This window comes from Pan troglodytes, chromosome 4 (assembly GCF_028858775.2).
Source record: "Pan troglodytes isolate AG18354 chromosome 4, NHGRI_mPanTro3-v2.0_pri, whole genome shotgun sequence".
Lineage (NCBI taxonomy): Eukaryota > Metazoa > Chordata > Mammalia > Primates > Hominidae > Pan > Pan troglodytes.
The window spans coordinates 31,913,492-31,935,943 of record NC_072402.2 but is presented as its reverse complement, the minus strand read 5'-3'; the positions used below and the strand labels follow the sequence as shown (position 1 = coordinate 31,935,943).

The 22,452-nt window shown below is 33.3% G+C and overlaps 1 protein-coding gene across 2 annotated transcripts in view; it reads right to left on the bottom strand.

The window, feature by feature from the left end:
* EDIL3 (EGF like repeats and discoidin domains 3) overlaps positions 1-22,452 on the bottom strand; it is a 441,707-nt gene that overhangs the window by 172,773 nt on the left and 246,482 nt on the right. The window lies entirely within an intron of this gene.

Genomic DNA, 22,452 nt, shown 5'->3' with positions numbered 1-22,452 from the left:
GAAAGGATTTCAAATTAAAACCATGTAAGAAACAAATCTCCTTTAAACATCTCCAGTCCTCCCTTTCTCCGAGCATCTCATCTTATACGAGTGAGTCCTCTGCTGTGCTTAATATAGTGTGATAATTGTGCTGAATGCAAGCACTGGTGAATGCATTAGTGATGACCTCCAGTACTGCAGAAATTAATGCTGATTCAAATGTAAGCTTTCCTCTGTGCCACTTGGACCACAGCCTTTCTTTTATTCCTAGCATTTGTTTTATTTTAGAGTTGTCTTGAGACCAGGCTTTAATTGGTGAGGGAGGGATCAAGGCCACTCCTTCTCACGCTGTGGCCTGAGGGTTTAAAGGAACCCTAAAGTTTTTTTTTTTTTTGGATGAGTCTTGTCAGCTAAGCCCCCATGCATTTGATTTGATTTCTCTCAAGGCTATCATTTTTCTGGTGTGTTAGGAAGTTGTATCAGAAGAAAGAGGTCAGGGGATGGAGTGAAGATGAAAAGTTTAAGAAAGGGTGATTCGGGAACAGGGCCTGAATATTCCAGTTCAGGTGTAGGAGATGGGGAAATGGCCAAAAAGTTTCCCGGATACAGAGTGAGAATGTGAAGGTAAACATGCACAACACAGCCTTAGCTTCACTTACTCATTCCCAAATTCCTGCAGAGCACCCCCTGGGTGTCAGCCTCTGGTTATGGCACTGAGAATAATCACCTTCAAAGGAATTAGAATGAAAATTCCACTTGGTGATGTTCATCTCTCTCCACACTGAGATTGCTTCTTTGTATTGGGGTATAAACATTACATACAGTCACAGTAACCTTCCTTAGGAAAACTAGTAATTGAGAAATCCTTAACACTGTTTTCAAAAATTAGTTAAACTTACTTGGATTCCATATAAAATGCATGCGTACCTTAAAGAAAAGGCTGTTTCTTCCTATCAGATGGGCAGCATAGCTTAGATAAATGCTAATTTTCCTCACACTTGTGAATACTGTGATTCTGTGGTATTTCGCTGGGAAAACATTCTCTCAATTTTATTAGGACCTATATTCTATTATTTTCCATATTGAAAGCTCAGAAGGTGTCCAGGTTAAATGAAGACGAACAGCAATTTGTGCATTTTTTTTCCCTCTGAGACAATATGCTTCTTACAGGTAAAGACGATGCCTTTTGCATTATTTAGGTTTTCAAAGCACTTAGCACAGTGCTTACACATGGGCAGCTCTCAATATTACGGGATAAAGTAAACTAAAACAAATCATTGCTTTTTGGAATTACTTTTCTTTCTTTTTTGAAGGTGGATTAGTCCTCTGAATGTAGATATTATCACTCTAAGGATTCAACATACTGGGTGGGTGTTAAAATCAGAAATGCTTTCTTCGTATACTGGCAGGCTTAAAAATATATAAGAATCAGCTCTTGGAGGTAGGGGAAATACTATATTTGGAATGAAAACCACATTTATAAAGTCACAAATGCAATTATCAGCCATCTAGCTATTTCCTTTAAAATGTGGCTATGTTTTCTTCACACTGTGTGTTATCTCAAGCCAATTATGATATATTATCAGTTTAAATTAATTGTTTTCAATTCAGAAAAAAATGAAGCCCATGAATAAGCTAAACTATAATAAAAGTTGTCTATTAATATTTCTCAAACTGATTTGTGAGCATACTGATGCAGAATAATGGTTATTATTTAAATAGTAGAGCCTATGAACTCCAGTATTCAAAGGCCAAAATTCTTATTGAGATAATTCACAAAAGTTGACAAAATCTAAGACGATTATCCTCTTATCACAGTAAACAGTTCTGCTGTAGGACAACAGAAGAGTTCATTGTAGTTTGCTTAAGATGTGTTCTTTTAAAATGGAAGAGTATTTGGATTTTTCAAGTGGTAAAAACAATATGGATTGATGAAACATTTGTCTGTAAAGTCAAAAGCCTGAAATTCAAAAACCTGTAGCTGTACACCTGTTCTTGCTTTCTGACAAAACGTATATCTACATAGGAAAGAGCTAAGAAGGGTATAATGCCAAGGTTAAAATGCTAAAAGAGGGACTGAGTTGCTTGAAGAAACATGAGTCAAATACAAAATGTAAACATCCATACAGTGCTGTGTAGAAGACAGATTCCTATGCTTTTAAGTTATTTATATGTTTTAAGATTTTTTGGCAAATGCACATCAGGCTACGTGCCCTAAGGCATTGCCTTTGATGTTTGGTTATAAAGCAATATTACTGCCATGTCAGGCACTGATTTTTATTTGAGAGATAAATCATAGTTCCAAACCCAATTACCAGCTATATCTAGTTATTTTGTTTTCTGTACAATGCAGTTATCTTTTCTTCACACTGGATGTTAATTTAGGTCTAGTATGAAATTTTAGTGTTCCAGAGGTCAAAAAAAAAAAAAAAAACCCAAGAGATGAAACAGGAGGCCATTGCAGGTGCCAAGGAAAGACATACTGAGCTCTGTCTAATACTAGCACACTTCGAAAAGTTGTGGAAGAAATGACAGAGAGCAAAATGGAGCCTAGAAAAGTATAGTAGATGATTTGTTCATTTGAATTCTAGAGACATCTATATTATGCATTTACTTTTAAAAATGTAAGAAAATATTTTTCATTTAGAAGATAATAGGTAATGCCTGCATAATCAGAAAAGTATTAGGTTGGGTCAGGGACCTAAACATTCTTGCAATTAATTTCAAAGCCTGCTCTCTAAGTCACAACCTCAGCTGTGCTGTGTTTCGTCTTTCCAAATTTAAAAAATATTGCCAACATTTCCAGTATAAAGTTGAAATAGAGGATGAATTCTTGATAATATGTATTTACTAATTGAACCTTCCTACAAATAAAATTGCCACAAATGTTTTAAATATTGTATTTACAGTGGCTTTGGTAATCCTGAAAGGAATAATTCAACATAGAACTTTAAACATAACAAATGTAAAGCTACTAAAACAAAGGATGCTTTACCAATTTTATAAAAGAATATCTAGAAGTATTTAATAGAGTAACAATTTTATTATAAACCTGTTGAAGCTAAGCCAGCTTTTCATACATTATCTCTTATTCAGTAGAGATTCATACCGGATGTGTTTTATCAGTAATGAATATGGATCAGCCTATTGAAATATGAAAGTTGACTTCTGTTTCTTTTCAAATTTATTGTACGTAATAATAAAGCATACTCTGACATTATGTAGTATCCAAGTTAAGTACTTATTTTTGTTGAACAATATTTGTAGTAAAAACAATATACAGAATTTGCTAGTACTACCCAATAATACATACATACATACTAAATCTAGATTTAAATCTTTAGCTGCTGAAATGGGTATGGAATATTAGTTGTGTTCAAAAAATATCCATAATGGGATAAATTACTATTTTCTAAAATGTTGCAGCAGAATACATTATTGCTATAGAGTTTGGCCTAGTGATTAAGTAAATAAACAAATATACTTCTTATAAACATATTAAAAATATATGACAAATGCAAAGTTTTAAATAATCCTATGCTTGTCCATTATGAAGTAGTAAATTTTGAAAAAAAAAGCCCATAATAGAATTACCTGCTTACCTTAAGCTTTTAAAGAAAAGAGGACTTAATAATTTTTTTTTTCATTTTGGCTTTATAAAAAAGACTAATTTCTTCAGAAGCTTTCATCCTGCAAATGTTGGCTAGCTCACCACTCTAGTAGGTTAATTTATGGGATGAACCAGGAACTAGGTAGGGACTATAAAGTCACAAACATAAAATGATGCATATTCATTACCACAAAATAAAAATAACAGAATTAATTTCATTTCTAAAAAATTTTTTACAAATGAGAATAGTGACTGAATTTTCTTAGAAATCATTATTTTTAGTCCAATGCTTCAAAAAACAGTAAATGGATATTTTTTAACTTAATAGTCTTATGGATACAGCAGGATATCGTCATTCTTTTAATATACAGGGAAGATAAGTTGCATAAAAATACACAAAGCAAACCAGAAATATAAATTTTACCTTACATTAGTAAGAAAGTATCTCATTAGTTGAACATTTTTATTTAATTACTAAAATCCTCTTAAACTACAACAACGAAAAAAAACAAAAAAAGGAAAGATTGTGTGAGTGAGCTAAAAATTGCTCAGGCAGGGGGTTATGGTAATATATCCTTAGTGCCTTCATATTTTGAAAAGTTATCAGCTCAGCTAACTAAAGCTACATAGATAAAAGATAAAAAGAAAATAGAATCACTCAGTTTATATTTATAGATTAATTAGATTAATTTATAGGTGCACAACTTCATCAGATCATACAATTTACAAATGCAGGTAATTTAATTGGGAAATAACTACGGTAACAAGTATAGTGTAGTGGTAACTTATAATATACATAAAGCACCTCATTGAGTCTTCACAAACTTTCTATTATATCATTTTATCAAAACTGTTCCTCATTGGAATTTTGGTTAAGGATATGAAGGCAAATACAGGTGCAAAAATCTCTACTCTGAACAGAACCCTAAAGAAAAAGTGTGTCCTACTTCATGGAAGCATTTCAGTTGTGACGCCAGAAAGTTTAGAGTTGGAATTTCTACCCCACCACTTAACAGCTGTGTGGCCTTGGAGAAATTGTTTAATCTTTCAGCAGCTCCAGATTAATCCAGTGGTGTACAAATTTTGATGCACATTAGGATTACACAGGAAGCTTTAAAAATTCCAATGCCAGGCCACATCTCATACAGTACCAATTCAATTAGAATGCCTTGGGGTACGAGCCAGACATACATATTTTTAAAGTTCTCAGTGATACCAATATACACCAAAATATGGGAACTGTGCTGGTTAATAATGTGTATTCCAGGGAGAATAACACCCATTTTACAGGTTTGTTTCATAAGTTTGAAAGAATACATGGTTAGCACATAGTAAATTATATGGCAACCAATATACCTTTAGTAAATGGTAGCTTTTACATTGTTGTTGTTTTACCACAATAAAACAAAAATAAGAGATAAAAAGTCGTAGTTGGAGGAGACTGAACTCTTTTACTACCTGGAGACACATGGTTTAAACATATGCTACCAGTTCAGCCATGTTTTACATGCATTTGGTTTTTTTTTTTTTTCTCACAGAAATGAAAATGGAGTAGAACATCTACTCCCATTTCCCATGCAAAATGTTATTCAATAATAAAAAACGTGAATACATACATAAGCACAATTATTAATCATGAGCTGTTACCAAAAATGATTCAAACTATCATGCCACTTGGCATCTCCTTAATACCATATTTATCATCAGATATTTCTGTCACCAAAGCATTCAAATCGTCGGATAAAAATCTCTGCCTGGGGGAAATATAAACTATGGCTTCTTGTAATGAATGAAAATGAAATGATTCCCCACAGTTTATTGCCAGACTCACTGGAAATAAAAATTACTAATTAAATAATCTTAGTTTAAAATAGGTCTGGGTCTGTCAAGCACTTTTCTTCATTGTGGTACAAAATGAGGATGTCCTATGGAAGAGTTTCATATTAGCACTTTGATAAATCAGATTACAACTCTGAAAAGCACTTTTATAATCGAGTTTTTCCCCCACTTTAATATCCGAGTAATCTTATCTTTAGGATAAATGGAGATAAAGTTTTACCTGCTGGCAGTTTTGTTGGAGCAATCAACGAAATCTCATTTCTTGAATTCCACAAATGAGAGTAAAGTAACAAACCATTTCCCCCCAAATTGAATAATACCTGATTTCTGTATCTTCAGCATATCCTTTTTTTGTTTCATCATGACTTCTATTTGCAATAAATTTGAGAAGAATGTTAATATTCATTGTTTCTGATTTCTAAGGACATAAAGGGGATGTCTTGGGAAAAAAATTCACAAAATGCCCCTTGGTACCCAGCCAACTCTTTTCATAATCTGTTTTTGAGATTTATTAAAAAAACTATGCATAACTATTGATTTCTTATGAAGTGTCACATAAAGAAAGTAAAATGAAGAGACAGTTTCAGAAAAAAAGTATGGCAAATTCAGGAATTGCACACCTTTGCACAAGAGTTGTCAAAAGCACATGATAAAAAATTTCAGGTGGTACAATAAAATATTCTGGCTTTCTTGTTCTATATATAGGAGTGTGGCTTTTATTTTGATACAGAAGTCAAGTGGGTGGCAATATCCACTTAAAATCTCTAAAGAGTTGAGTGATTATTCTTAATATATTTGCATCTTCCTTCTCCAGTCATCAACCTCGGCATTGCCTAGCACTTGGCTGACTAGTGGTTGAAGATGAGATGGATGGAAGGAAGCTTGATAAAACACTACTTTAAATATTTTATCATTTTAATAAAGATTGTTAATATAACACCTGGAGTTTAGGACTCTGTTTCCTTACTCCTTCAGATGACACAGATGCCGTGGCATGAAAATCATCTAAAAAGAGCAATTTTTTTCCGTTGTCATTATTAATTACTTGTCCATGACTAAAAATTCCATTTTACAAATAAAATTAGAAATTCCTAACCTTCCTATTAGTTTTGTTCTTGAGTATATCCAAATATCATCCTGACTGGAAGACAGCATTTTGAAAGTGTATCAGTAGCATTAGAAAACAAAGATAGTTTAATCACATGAAACCAAAGGAAAATGTCTTTATACAGGTCTCTTTTTCATGAAGACATGGGCTGAGTATGATCTTTTTAAGGTTTGACTGCACACTCTGAAGCCTGTTGGGGTTAGAAATACTAAGCGCTAAGTAAAAAAAATATGAAAAGGAATAATGATAATACTAAACACCTGTGTTCCTAAAAGGTCTGTAATTTCAGCAGAAAGATTGCCACTGAGTCCTCATTCATACACGCCAATGGGTAACAGTGACGGTAGGGAGGGGACTACTATAAAATGAAAAGTAAATCAGGCTGTTTTAATGATTTAGAATTATATTGTGCTATTGTCTACAGTATACATTATCTGTACAATTCGTTTATTAAGGAGGTGGATATTCTCTAGTGATTATACTCTGGTGTACATACGTTGAGCATTCCTTACGAATCTGGGTCTAACCCCTCCAACTTTGTTTCATTACTATCTGCTTAGTTGCTGAAAGTGAGAAATCAAAATACTGATAAGTAATTCAGAAGCTTCTATCTGGAAAAGATTTTAAAAAAACAAAAATTAATATTTTAAGTGAAGTTGTGAATAAATGGTATTAGTTATATCAGCTATTAAATTATGTGCTAATTTCACTGCTTAACTCATTCTCCTATTTGTCCTCTCTTTTCTCATCCAGCCAATTCTGTTGTAGCCCAGAATCTCACTGCCAGTACTACCGCCTCCTTCTTCTTAATGGCGTCCCCTTTATTGATCCTACACACTGCATTCAGAATAAACTTCCCCATTATCTGACCAGTTCACTATCTTAGATCGATCGATCTATCTATCTATCTATCTATCTATCTATCTACATTTTTTTTTCAATAGGTCCCCATTGGTCAGAAAAAAAACAAGGTCATCCTCTTGGCTGCTTGAAATTTACCTTCTAGCAATATCAAACTGCAAACCTTAGACTGAATTTTACTTAGATGACAGTGTAGGAAGTATTTTTGCAGCTCATGCCTCTGTCCTTTTCTTCGCTGTCCCAGCATTCCCCCAAACTGAGTTAATTGTGCCAATTCTGGGGTACAAAAAGACTCTAAGAATATGTGTATCATAGCATTGGGCATTTAAATATACTTTTAATGGGCATTTATGTATTTAAGAATGTGTCTTCCACATTAGATTGTAAATTCTTCCAAACAACAGTTATATCTGGGTCCTGACCGATAAACGGGCCTATTCCTCGCATCTTATAAAGAGCCTGGAAGTAACAGCTGCTCAAAAACATCATTGATCAATTTAATTGAGGCAAACATAACAGACAGTATCTCCCTCTAGGATGGTTCTCTACCTTGCAATGCAAACTCTTGCAGCATTTTACCCATTCTCACCTCAAGTGCACTTCACTCTTGTATATCTCCTCATCCAATATCTTTCTCTTCTGCAATTAAGATAAGTAATATCTAAATGTGTTGATTCCCTTGTTTAGGTGGACTGTCCATACCTCTTTCCTGCTCCCCTTCCAAAGGTATGGATTTATCTTTTCTCTCACAGATCTTCCTAAAAAATACAAATGGAGCCTGCACATACATACTGCAGAGAAAAATATGTCAGGCATTTTGGCCTTAAAACAACCCCATGGAGAGTATCTTTTTATTATTATTATTATACTTTAAGTTCTAGGGTACATGTGCACAACGTGCAGGTTTGTTACATATGTATACATGTGCTATGTTGGTGTGCTGCACCCATTAACTCGTCGTTTACATTAGGTATATCTCCTAATGCTATCCCTCATGGAGAGTATCTTTATTTCCAATTGTAATTGAGGCAATTGAGACTCAGAGAGGTTAAGTAACTCCCCTAAAGTCTTAGAGCCAGGATTTGAACCCAGGTACATCTATTACCAATGGGTCATGATAAACATTGTAATGACACGCTGGGGGTGTTCTGTTTGCTGCATATGCCTTAAGGAGTGTGGAGAAACTATAAAAAATGATGAGCAGGGCACTTAGATGTCTTGTTTATAAAGATGTAGGACAGTGATCTAACTCACTTTGTGTTCTCCGTCACCGTTGTTCTGCCGTGGTTGGACTAAAGATTCAACACGGACTGTTATTCATTCAACATTTAACTAATATTTATTGAGCCTCTTTGTGCAAAGCAGAGGTATAACATTTAATACTTTAGTTTTCTAAGATTGAAAGTGATTTTACAGCTGAAGCAGGTTATTAGAAACTAAATTCAGAATAATTTTATAATGAGACATCTGTAAACAAGGAACATGGTGAACTGCCTACCTCAAGAACTTCTACAGCCTTATTTTTCCTCTCTCTCACTGTGTATTTTCTCTCTACAATTTAATAACTATTTTCACATTTCCTCTTTTAAGAAAGCCTATTACAGCATAGTGCATTTTTCTCTGTTTAAGAAAATGCCTCAGGATAAATTGTGGAGGCAATTATTTTCAATGCTAACATCTTCAAACATGAAACCAGCATCTGGGCAATTATGACATTAGTCTGATTTAGCATTAAAAGGTAAAAGTTTATGTATAAATTTCAAAATTTTAATCATTACTTTATCAAGAACTTTGTGTCCCAACCACAGATCATTTTTGTTGCTGTGGTTAAATTTGTTTCTAATAGTCTTGTGTTTCATGTATGTACACAACAATCCTTAGAATGAATAAGCAAATACCAATTAAACATTCATATATGCATAAACTTGGATTTTGCCTGTATATTTCTCTTTTCTATCATATTCACGTTAATGTAGAGCCAAGGCTCATTATCTGTGCCAGCAGATTAGAAAGTAAATTGAGTAAAATAAATCAATTGATTATGTTTACTTCACACACCTTGCAATCATTTGAAAAGTTAGTTTTAACTCCCATTTCTCAAAAGCATGACTAATTAATAACATGAATTATTAACTGAAACATGATTTTTATAGGTTTTTACTTCTCTCTAGTACTTTATTGTTAAGGTAGAATACTAAAAAAACATCATTTCAATGAGTAATAAAAGCAGCCTTGTAGACAATTTACTTGTCTATCCAGCTCCTAAAATTTCAAAAACTATATGTACTGTCATATTCTTGGAAGCAGTGGAGGTGTGACTAGAGTGAAAAACAGTAGTTCCTTTTTACTTACATGTTGTTAAAAAGTATAAGACCAATACTATGCAGTTTTCTACTATTTTTTCTTTTATAAAATTCCGTTTAAACTTGGATTAAATGTATCCAGTTGCCTGTTCATTATGTTTAAACAAGTGTTTATCTGCTTCCCAATTTTACACCAATCAAAATAGATGAAGGTAACTTTCTCCCTAGAGAATTCTTACCAAACTCAGAGAAATCTTAGCCACTCAACTGCCTGAACTTATCAAATGCCCAACTTATCCAGGTATGCATAAAATACTTATGCAGGTATTTTAGGTGTTACCAAAGAGAAAATTAAGTACACTGAAGAAACAATGTCTATTTTACCGACAAATTTTAGATCAGAAAAGGGATTTGGCCAACCAGACACAAGGGAAGACACGTTGTAGAAAGAACCAAGTAACAATATGTAAATATTATATGCATAGCCTCTGATGGTATGTTACATGTGTCGATTTAAATGAACTCCATTTTAGAATGAAATAAAATTAAATAATTAATTTTGTGGTTCCCAAGTATTCCTGTTCAGATATGGAATACTTTTGTAATCAGAAAACGTATGTTTAAGAAAATTTTAATGGACCTTTTGTTCAAAACAGGTGAAATGTCAACAGTTTTCCAAGTGAAAACTCTATTGGAGATGTTATTGCCACCTGCTAAGTGGCACAGAGATGCCCACTAGAAATTAATTGATAGATAATTGTGCATTAGAAAAATTACTTTATTCTTATCATATTGGCTTATCAACTACATTGGACAGAATTTTATGTGTTACTTTGTAGTATTGTTAGGTTAATAATACTGCTACCCAAGGAACAAAAAAAAATAGTTTTGCTTTTTATGATTAGACCAAATACCAGAAGGACATGGTTAATAGCTTTGTGGGAACTTTTGTAGTGTTTTGCATAATGAATGAACTCACCAAAGCTCCTACGATAAAATCCTCCTGACTACTCAAAAGGTTAAATGTGTATAAATAGATGACATTTTCCTATACTATGAAGAACAGTTGAATAATACTAAATGAATTGTTTTCCTTCTCAGGTACAGTTATAAACTGACTGCTTTCTTGGTGTTAACTTTTTCATGCACAACCCTTTGAACTACTTATTATTAATTAATATGAGGAATATTATTAAATTTAAATTGATCATTCATGAAGACAAGGATGCAGAGTAAAAACAGAGAGAAGCAAAAGTTCTAAAAGACTATGGGGTCTACAAATAGGAATAATGAGAATGAGACAGCGAGGCAGAAACCCGAGTAGTATGTAAACCTTCATCGTAATGTGGTTAACATACAAACTTGAAAATAGTCCTCATTTTACAGAGGTAAACTGAATGGGTCTGTTTTCTTGGAATCAAAAATACCAGACAAATGTATGTCAGAGCAATATTTCCAGTGACTTAATATCAGGGATCATGTGTCAGTTATTTTGATGTTTGTCTCATCACTTGCATGATGTTATTGCCACAGCCATTTTGCAAAATGTCTAAGTTTTTAGATGATAAGTCATTTCTATTGTTTTAAAATTCCAGTTTGACACCCAGAAGTCTGCAAAAGCTTAACTTCCTTAAAGAAAGAAGGTCATGTCAATGATAGCGTCATATATGTCTGGGAAGCATAACTTCCTTAAATAACTCTAGGTGTGAGTGAACTCTGATACAAGAAAGGAACTAAATCAAAAAACAGAATTACATGTGTGTTTAGTGGCAGTACCTTGATGATTTGAAACTGATGTGCACATTAACTAGAAATTTCACTAAGTTAACAGGCGGACATTCTCCCTCCCCCTGCCCCAAGTATGGAGTGATCCCCATTACTTTATACATAATCCTATGATTCTGAACAACTGGTATGTTTTGGTGAACTCTTATACCAGGTGCATTATTCTAAAGTGATGGTGTATAAGGCATTGGAAAACCAAATAACTAAATTGATTATGAAATTTTACATGGATAATAATCAGTTTTAAGGAGACTGAAAAGGTTCGGTTGAATATGCTCAACTTCAGATAGCAGCCCCTGAGCAGCAGGTGATGGGGAAGGGGATGTGGGGGTGAACAGGTGATGGTTGCTCTTTAGTTTACCTCTTTTCCTTAGTCTTTTAAATGTGGGTTCAAGTCCACAGGGTAGGTAATTTAGAATACATCATCTCTCTACAGGTTACAAAGTGTCTAAATCTGCACAGTTGAGGAGAAGCAGGAATGAATTCGATAAAAGCTCAACCCTGCTAGTAAGACCTCTGTAAATACAATGACAAAAATATTGCTTAGAATTTCATCGTCTGCTATTTTACTTACATGTTTTTATACATGGAGCTAGAGAACAAAATTCAGCAGAAAGGCCAGGACTGGACATTCAATGAAAATGGCTCATTGACAGCTTTTATCTCCAAAAGCTTCATCTACATTATTTTGGGAGAAAATATCTTTTGAAACAGATAAACCATTAACTCAGGTTTCTAAACCTTTTTTATAATATGGACCTTTTTGTCAGTCTGGTGAAGCCTAAAGACCCTTCTCAGAATAATGCCTTCAAACATATAAAATGAAATACAAAGAAATTGAAGGCAATCATCAAAATATTTAAAAATATGTGACTTATCAATGTATATGCTGATCTATTAATACATTAAATAAGTAGTAGCAGATCTACTATAGTTTCATATTAGTGAAAAATGTCAATGTTATTTTACATTTGTGACATGTATTATGTGAAATGAAAATATCTGTGATTTCTATTAGTGACAAAATCATAGGTACTGCTAACACTATGATTGGTTGTTGCCTATATTTGTAGTTGATGAAAATTTTAAATTTCAGTCATCCAATAATACAAATAAACAGATGATTTTTATTTTCTCATCAAAGGACACTTCTGTCCACCTATCCTTTGCGGTCCTTACCTAGGGTTAAAAACCTTGCATTAAGCACTTACAGAGTGGGACTGAGAATGCCCTTATACTAATCCTTGTAGGAAAGTGCTAATGTTCTGTTAAATGGAAAACTATTAACAGTGGCAGAATCCAGAAATAATTCTATTGGAAAAGGAAATAGCATTATTAAGTTACTGCCAAGTAAGTATGAGGCAACACTTATATACCAAATTGTCATTTCGGGGATGTTTAAAAATTTTTGTGTCTGCCCAAGTGTACCAGAGAAAATATAAAGCAAATTTTCTTTTGAACAAACCACCACAAATATCTCTGGATTTTTCACAGCTAAGAGCTGCGGTTTCAATTTTTCGGGGTTTCGTAGTTAGATAATAGTGCTGAGTATTTATAGGCTTCCTTATATAACTATAGTTCTATCCATTTTTCTTGTCAGAATAGTTTATTTTCTGTCCCTGCTCCTGTTTTCCTTGAATTTTAGTATTGGATTTACTGACTTTGCTCTGGCTCTCCTTCTTTTTATAGAACCATATTCCTCAAGTTCAATTTATTTTTAAGTTGGATACTTTATGTTTCCATTCCCTTTGGAGCTCTAAAAAGAACGTGTATTATTGACCAGATAAAGCTATTAAGGTAACTATTATGAAATTTCTTTTTAGGACTTTAGTCACCTTAATGGTTCTTTGGGGTTTAAGATATGCTCAAAGTAGAGTGCACCATAACCTGGGAGGAGCAGCCTGTGGCAATTATTTTCTACTCAGCATCTGCTCATTCTGGAACACTTGCAATCTGGCATTCTTCTCTACAGACACACAATTATATAAGGGCCATTAATGGTTTTAGCTTCCACATTAAAAGTATCTTTTCTTAGGCCTGCATTTTCTTGACCAGTTCCTATTCTGGAAACACTCTTTTCCTTGCTCTAATTCTGTATTCCTCTTCTGTTTCTTGGATTATCCTTTTATTTTATTTTTTTCGTACCTTTGCAAATAGAACTTCTTTTGCCTGATTTAAATTTTATCCTTAGCCATTTATACTTTTTACTCTCTTACTTTCTCCCTTGGCAATGCTATCTAATCTTATCACTCCATCATTCTCATGTGACCTGTATATCTGAATCTTTGTTACCAATGCTTTCCTTAACTATAATATGCATTTTTAATAACTAGCTGTACTATCTTATCAGGATGTCCCAATTGCACCTAAAATTCAATATGCGTAAGCAGTGAAAAAGGTTGCTGTGCCCTCATTCTTCAGTTGAAGAAGATTGCTTTGAAGATGGGAACTCAAAACATGTATTTGGCTTTATGTCTTACATGCTGCTGGAAACCATCACTTCCAAGCGTGCTGATTCAGTTGAAAACTGCGGCTAGGGTCACACTAGCTGTTGCTGTCACTGCCAAACTCAGCTCCATAGTTGCCAGTCAAGTTTTATTGCAACCATTTGGAACCCTTGAGAGCTCAGGAAATCATGCCATCGTTTGAAAAATTGTGCACATTTGGTGAAAGATCAGGAACCATCTATATTCTTTCTTCTCTTCTGAGAAAGGCGTTTGTCTCTGCTGTTCAGCAGTGTGATAAAAGCGGAAATCCCGGTGGTTTGTGCTATAATTTCTCCATTGTGAAATAACCAATTGAACCTCACTCTGACAGTCGGCCCAAAATTTCACCTAAGTACCCAAGAACGCCACATTAACATGTAGAAGATATTGTCTGGCCCACAAATTACATTTTAACAGTGTTCCAACTTTCTAGTCCCAGGATGACTTCTTTTCTAGTAGTTTCCTAACAGAGAGGTTTTTTTGTGTTTTTTGTTTTGTATATATTTTATTTGGGTTGTCCCCCTGCTCCTTTTGTAAGGGTGAGGGTTGGAGTGATAGCTGAAAAGAGTGATCTTTTCAGTTTGAGAAAAATGCAATATTTTTCAATCATCCACTACAGTTCTAAATTTTATGAGAACTAAATCAAGTTATGCCGTTCTCATACTCTCTTGATGTCTGAGTACTTCATCTTTCTTTGTCTTTGAACTGGAAAATATAAGAGCAAGTTTTAGCCTGGAGAATAAATGCAAAACTAAATTATAATCCCTGGACATATACAGTTTAGCACATAAGGGGAATGTTGAAATAATTTGAAAACAAAAACTTCTTACGGAATGCTTCAGTAATTATTTGCAATTAAATACAAAACTGTCAGGTAATGAGAATATGACTCCATTTGTTGGAAGTATTTAACAAGTCCCACATGGTCTATTTGAACATTTTGCAGATACTTTTTTGTCTTTCCTTTACTACATTATAACTTTAAGGTACAGTAGGTGAACCTTCAAAGTGTGATAATTCTGTACAAAACTGTTGTGTAACATTTGGAAAATCAGAGGCATCTGAAGGAAGATAGAACTTCCATGTCAGGCACAAATAATCCAATTTGCTTTTGTTATTGAGTCAATTTTTTGTGTTTATTGTTTCAAAAACTTCATCCTGCAGTAACGTTGAAATCGTTTCTTTCTTTATTGATATACTTGCATAGAGTTCTGGATTTTTTTAACTCACAAAAATATGTTTTAAAAGAAGTGAGAAATTAAGTTAAAATAATTATATATTCAAGTATATATGGTTACAGTTATTTGTAAATGTATCTCTATATATTTATAGGTAGATTTTAAATGTTATGCACCTCAGATTTACCCATAGTCAATTCCTTTATTTATTTATTTTTAATGTTCACAAAAGGTATCAGCCTGAGGCAAACTGTCCTTCTGTCCCACTGGAGTTTTGGATTAATTTTTATTTTATGTATTTCAAGCAAAGTAGAACAATCTTAAGTTAAATTAGCCAATGCTTTCAGAGACAAAAATCATTACCAAAGTACTCTGTTCAAATTTCTAAAACAGAGCAGATATTTGTTATATGGAATAAAATAGGATTAAAATTAAATATTTATTTTTCTTTGTTTCTCTTTGATTTCTTGTTACATTTACAAGTTAAAATCTATTCTGATGTTTTAAAAATCCCTTGTGATTGCACAAAAACATATTTATAAGATGAATTTTTAGTATATAAACATGGTTTGGCATGGATAGATCACAACCCCAAATGAAATTTCATGACTCTATATTGTTAAGGCCTAAAAGATAAGATATACTAAAGGTGCTATCACATGTTGGTTAAATAACAATCTTAACTCATCCACTAAATATTAAGATTCTTAAAGACAAAGGATCTGTTTATTCTTGAGGATAAACAAAGGATCTGTTTATTCTTGAGGATTCTCAAAGGATCTATTTATTCATCATTTTCTTTGTAAAATTCTCATCTCTACCACCCCCTCCTCTTTCTGTTTGAGTATATACTATACATTCTTATGGTCTCGGCTTTCATGCCACTTTCCTAAATCCTCCAAACAAAAGGCTTCCCTGTCATAGGCTCCCTCTTTTTTGCCCTCATGGCACTTACCATATCTTATCATTAAATAATACATAATTCTTTTTTCTCTCTCATTAATCTGTATATTCTATGAGAGTAGGAACTGAATTCATTTCAATTACCATTGTTGTCCCGGCTTTAGAGGGTGAAACAATTTGTTGAATGAATGAGTTTATTCATGTATGTTCTTGTAACCTTGTACACAGTTACGCTAAGAAAAGCTCAGTAAATATTTGTGGCTAGTTTATTTGATCATATAATTGAATACATTCACTATATTGTAACATCAGACTTAGGCAGTTTTCTTGTAAAACTTATGTGTGTTTTCATTCTAATTTTCACTTCCTTATAGACACCTTTTTAAAAAAATTATTTACTTCAGAATTTCTCTATGTTTTCCTTTTGTCTTGTCACAGCTGGATAGGGAAGAGTAGGAATTTAGTATTATATTATATAAAACTATAATCTCTGACCACTTTTTAAGAAAATACTGGAATTATTAATTCTGCTCTTGTCATTCACTAAAATCACTGCAAACATTCATTTGCTTGTCATTCACTAAGATACCTGATCAAATAACAGTGACATCTTACAATAACTGCAAACATACAAAAAGATAAATCAAATTGGATATTTGTGGTTCATATGTTTTGATAGCCTTTTATAAAAAACACAGCAACTATCTCCTATAATGATTTTGGGTAAATGATATTTATTTAAACTTATATTAATGCCACAGGAATTTTTAAACTTATGTATCTGTAAAACATGGTATGTAGGCATTATACCTAATATCTACACTGCTTGTTCTCAAGGACATACACTAATTTACTAAAGAAGTACAAGTTGTTTGCATAAATAATAAAACTTAAAATCACACATTATGACAAAAGAAAAGGTGAGATATACAGGTTTTTTTTTCAAATAACTAAAAAATCCTATGTATATATATTTATGCAATTATTTCTTTATAACAGTTATTGACCTAGGTGTTTTACTAGGTATTTTAGGTATTTTACATATGCTATGAATTTTAATCTGCCTATCAATCTACATCCATCAAAAGATAGTATCAATTCCATCTGCAGATAAAGAATCTGAGGCTCAGAAGGGGCAATGTACTTGTCAGGACATATAGTTACAAATAGAAAATGTTTAAACTTCCAGTTCTATTTGAATGTAAAGCCTGCACTCTTTCCTCTTATGCTGTTGTCACTTGCCAAGGCCACTCATCAAGTGTAAGTGTTTTTAATATGTAGAGTATAATAACAGCATCCCTTTACCCTACAAAAAACAGGATCATATCATGCTTAGGGCTGCAGGCTCTGCAATTGCAATGCCTGGGATTAAGGCCAGGTTCTGAAGTTTACTAGCCAGGCCAACCTATGCAAATTAATCACTCAATAGCTCAGTCTGCTCTATAAAATGGAATGAGTAATAAAGAGTATCTAGTACAAAGAATGCTGAGAGGATTAAAAAATCAATATTTAAAGTACTTAGGAAAGTGCTTGACACATAGTAATGCTTAAAATCAACATATATGAACTGGTGAAAAGATACAGTTTAGTAAACAAAAAAGATTTGCCTGTCATTATTTATAAATTTGTCTTTTAAAAAGCAATAATTAAATATTGAGCATAACAATACAAATCTCATCATGTATTTATCTCTACAATGTTTTAGCAATTTTCAGTGAATAAGTATGTACTTAAACAAATATACTTGGTAGTACACATTGATATCAAAAGAAAGAATATAGGGGCTGGGCACCGTGGCTCACACCTTTAATCCCAGCACTTTGGGAGATTGAGGTGGGCGGATCTCCTGAGGTCAGGAGTTTGAGATCAGCCTGGCTAATATGGTGAAACCCCGTCTCTACTAAAAATACAAAAAAATTAGCCTGGCGTGGTGGCAGGCACCTGTAATCCCAGCTACTTGGGAGGCTGAGGCAGGAGAATTGCTTGAACCTGGGAGGTGGAGGTTGCAGCCAGCCTACATGGCACTACAGCACTCTAGCCACCTGGGAGACGGAGAGAGACTCCGTCTTTAAAAAAAAAGAAAAAAATATATATAATATATCTTTTTTTCATATATATTGTATATATTTTATATATAATATATATTATATAATATATTATATATATTATATATATACATATAATATATTGTATGTATAATATACATATAATATAATGTATGTATAATATACATATAATACATACATATACATAAAATATAATATATTTTAATATATATTATATATTTTTATATATAATATATATTTTTATATATTTTTAATATATATTATATATATACACACACAGTATATATTGTCTATGTTTATGTGCTTGGAAATACTAGCTAATTTATAATGATGGCTAAAACAGTTAAAGCTGCTCAAATAATGAGATAAGAAAATATTAATTTACCACTTTCAAAATATATTCATAGGTATTATTTTAATATCCTTATCACAGAATTCTTAAACAACTATATAATTATCTAGATTATTTTATTAAATTTGCAAAAACTGGATAATTATGATATTTGGAAACATCACTTAGTCCTTACTAGAAGATTTTAGTTTTAATTTTTAGTAAAACCCTCTGAGATCACCCAAGTGTTTTTTTGTTTGTTTGTTTGTCATAATTGTTTGTGGATGTTGCATTATAAGAGCTCCCTTGAAATCTGTCTTACTTTCCCAAAGTAGTGCCAGTGATAAAAATGAATTTGAGTGGCATTCCTGAAATTTAATAATGTCATATTTAAACAACCAGGAGGGAAATGTATACAGGTATTGTGGGCCACATAGTCCAATAAATGAGAACAATCCTAGTTATTTTTAGATTAGTTAACTAAAGTGTTATTAATTTTCATTACACTTAATCTAGCTTAAACATCATGTTCAGTTAAATTTACATGACAAAGCTTATCTGTTCTTATGAGAATGGTTTTCTCATTCCAATTCATCATCATTTTCAAGCTGTTTATGGAAATAACTGTCAGAACACTTGAGCTTATAACATTTAAAAGGAATGAGGGGCTGTGCGCGGTAGCTCATGCCTGTAATCCCATTACTTTGGGAGGCCGAGGTGAGAAGATCATTCAAGGTCAGGAGTTTGAGACCAGACCAAAGTGCTGAAACCCCATCTCTACTAAAAATACAAAAAAAAAAAAAAAAAAAATAGCCAGGCGTGGTGGTGCGTGCCTGTAGTGCCAGCTGCTAGGGAGGCTGAGGCAGGAGAATCACTTGAACCCAGGAGGCAGTGAGCCAAGATTGTGCCACTACACTCCAGCCTGGGCGACAGAGTGAGACTCCATCTCAAAATAAATAAATAAATAAATAAAATGAACAAGGGAATTAAATTAGGACTTTAATTACAAGAATTGATGTAATGGTGTGATAAATACTACAGGAACATCTAAATGATTTTCACATATTAAACGTAATTTTATGTAAAATATAAAAATAATAAAACTTAACCAAACCTTGTAATAAATAAATAAATAAATAAACTAAAAAAGAATTGAGATCTTCCAAAGTAAATAAATTGTATGAATCACATCTAGAAGTCTAAACTGAAATTATTTAAATCAGAAATATATATTATTGCCTTAACTCCCCTATAAGTATAATTAGAAAATAATTACTTAAAAAACTACAGGAAACTTTTTTTGCCTAGTATTAAAAGGTTTATTATTAACATGAAATAATTTCATTGTTATTGAAAATGTTCAATAGGTAATTGATTTGCATAATAATTTTTACCACGTAATTTTGCAACAGGTCATAATAGAGTTAGATATAAATTTATTCCTTACAAAGTAAAGGTGCTTAATAGCTAAATTAATTAAAGACATACATTACAGTAAATAATTCACAGTTATTTTTGTAATATTTATCAAGGTAATATCTCAACAAAAACATCTTGCTTTTAATTGTTTAACTTAAATATATTTGAGTTTTTAAAATGTGGTATATCACTAGTTTTGAAAATATTTCATTTAATTGTATTGGCAAAGGCAGCCTTAATATACAGTTTAAATTTGAAAGTCTGGTAAAAAATGAGGGAAAGGCTGCCCTCTGGGACATGCATGATACAAAGTCCAGAAGAAAGGTTGTCAATCATATTCCAGGGTAGAAACCAGCACAGGAGTTATCATCTATGTATTGTCAACAACTTCCAAGATCTTACCTTCAAGCAGCTTAGAGCTGGTACCACCTGTAACCTGTAGGTGCTTATATGTACCCCACAGTAAGCAAATTCTCTAAGTTCTCAATGTGCAAAACTAAATCATTACCCCTTTTTACTCTAGATTTTCTAAAATCTCTTAAGAGACTACAGAAAAAAGTAGAACCATATCCTAAGAAACCTAGACAATAGACAGAATAAAGATCCTTAATTTGTTATATGTCCTTAAAATTTAATAAAATAAAAGCAAACACCCCAATAGGAAAATATTTTAGGGAACTCTCTAGGTGACTCTTTCTGATCTCTTTGTCAGTGCACGGAGAATACAGGAAATGCTAGAATGCCAGATCATATGACAGTTGAAGGGAGGCATGCCACTATCACATGCATCTTCAAAGAGATGTCTGAATTTAAATATAAATGTTATATCAATATAAAGTTAATTCACAGAAAAGCAAAGGTTTTCATTAAACACAACATGAAAAACTGGTTGGAAGACACTAGGCACAAACTAATGACAGGGCAGGGGCCTCTCTCCCTCTTTCATAGCCTTACTGTCTGTCTCATAAACCCTTCATCCCCAGCCTATCCACTCGACCTGTTTCCCTATTCCTCCATGCCCTAGAGCTCCACATTCTAGGTCTCCTCTTCTAGGATATCCACACCCTCATGTGCCACTTCTTAGACTCATTCATCACTGCAGAGTGACACTCATCCCTAGGCAGGGTTCTTATGATATGTCCCCCATTCAATCCTCCTTTTAGGAAAATGGGAAGGCTTCTCCCCCGCAATTGTTCCCCTAGTCAGGCCTCCTATGGGTCAGAGGTGGTCTTACCCTACCTAGACATGCTCTAATCCAGGTATTGTTTTAATCTATGCCGAAGTTCCTTCCTGGAAGGTTCTCTATTCAGGTACAAATTCTCTATTTTTGCTGAATGAAGGTGAAATAGTCACTGACATCAGTATTTTTGTTCATCATAATATTAATAAGATGTTCACTGACAGACATCTTGGAGGTGCTTTTTAGCACAACTTCCAGTGTTGACTGAGCAGCCATCTTCAAATTCCATGAAACAGAAATGGATGCAAGTGCTGTGCCTGGGACAGGCCAAAGAGAAGCTGAACCTGAGCTTGAGTTAACTTAGTGGGTGGTTAGTTAAATGCTTCATGGGAAGGTTTCTAGGTTAGTTGGTTGGATGACTATTGGTCTAGTTGGCTGTATGGTCAACCTACTTACTCAGCCTTCCCTTTCCATCCTTCTGTGCCCTGCACCTTTCTTCATCAACTCATGCTCAATGTCCTTCCTCAATTACTTTAAGCTTAGAAAGTTTTTTTTTTCGCAATTCAAGATTTCTCTATGATATTCAGAGTTTAATTATTTTGTGTGTTTTGTCAGGACTAGAGTAATGAGCATCCCATTTTATATCATTATTTTATTTATATATACTTATATATCATTCAACAATATTTCCTATTTTATTTTATAAATACCATGGCCAAAGAGAAAGAAAGAAAAAGAAAATGAGAAATACATTTCTTACTATGGCTGAAGAGAAAGAACTATGTGGTATGTGTCTGTGTCTGTGATAAAGAATGGACGTGTCATGTATATTCATGTTTATATTATACCTCTCTATTTAAACAGGTATCTCAGTCTTGAGGAAAATACACTGAGTGGGGAATCAGAAACCTGTAGCACTGCTTCTGTCACTAAATAGCTGTGAAAGCTTGGGCAAACAACATTAGGTGTGTCTCAGTTTGTGCATCTGAAGTCTCATCTGCATCTACATTCGGAATTTGCATAATGTTGTTGTGGTGCTCAGATCATACAATATACATCGAAGCAGTAGCAGTATGAACTTTCCTCTAATTGTCCAACAATTATAAGGCTATAGCACTAGTATTATTAACCTGTGTTTGGGCCCATTTTAGGCCCCATCCCATTGACTTTAGTCCTGCTACTACTTTTTTCCCAGCTTTTTTTTTTTTTTTTAGGTAAGTGGTGCTTTCTGCCTCTTTGTAAACACTTAAGGCAAATAACTACCCTGTCATTTGATGCATCATTTCAAGACCCTACTTTCTTCAGCTTCCAATAAGACAGATAAATAGTGTGCAACATTCTTGCTAGCGTGTGGGACGGCCCAAATGCATCCTCCTTTATTTTTACGTTTTATTTATAACAGAG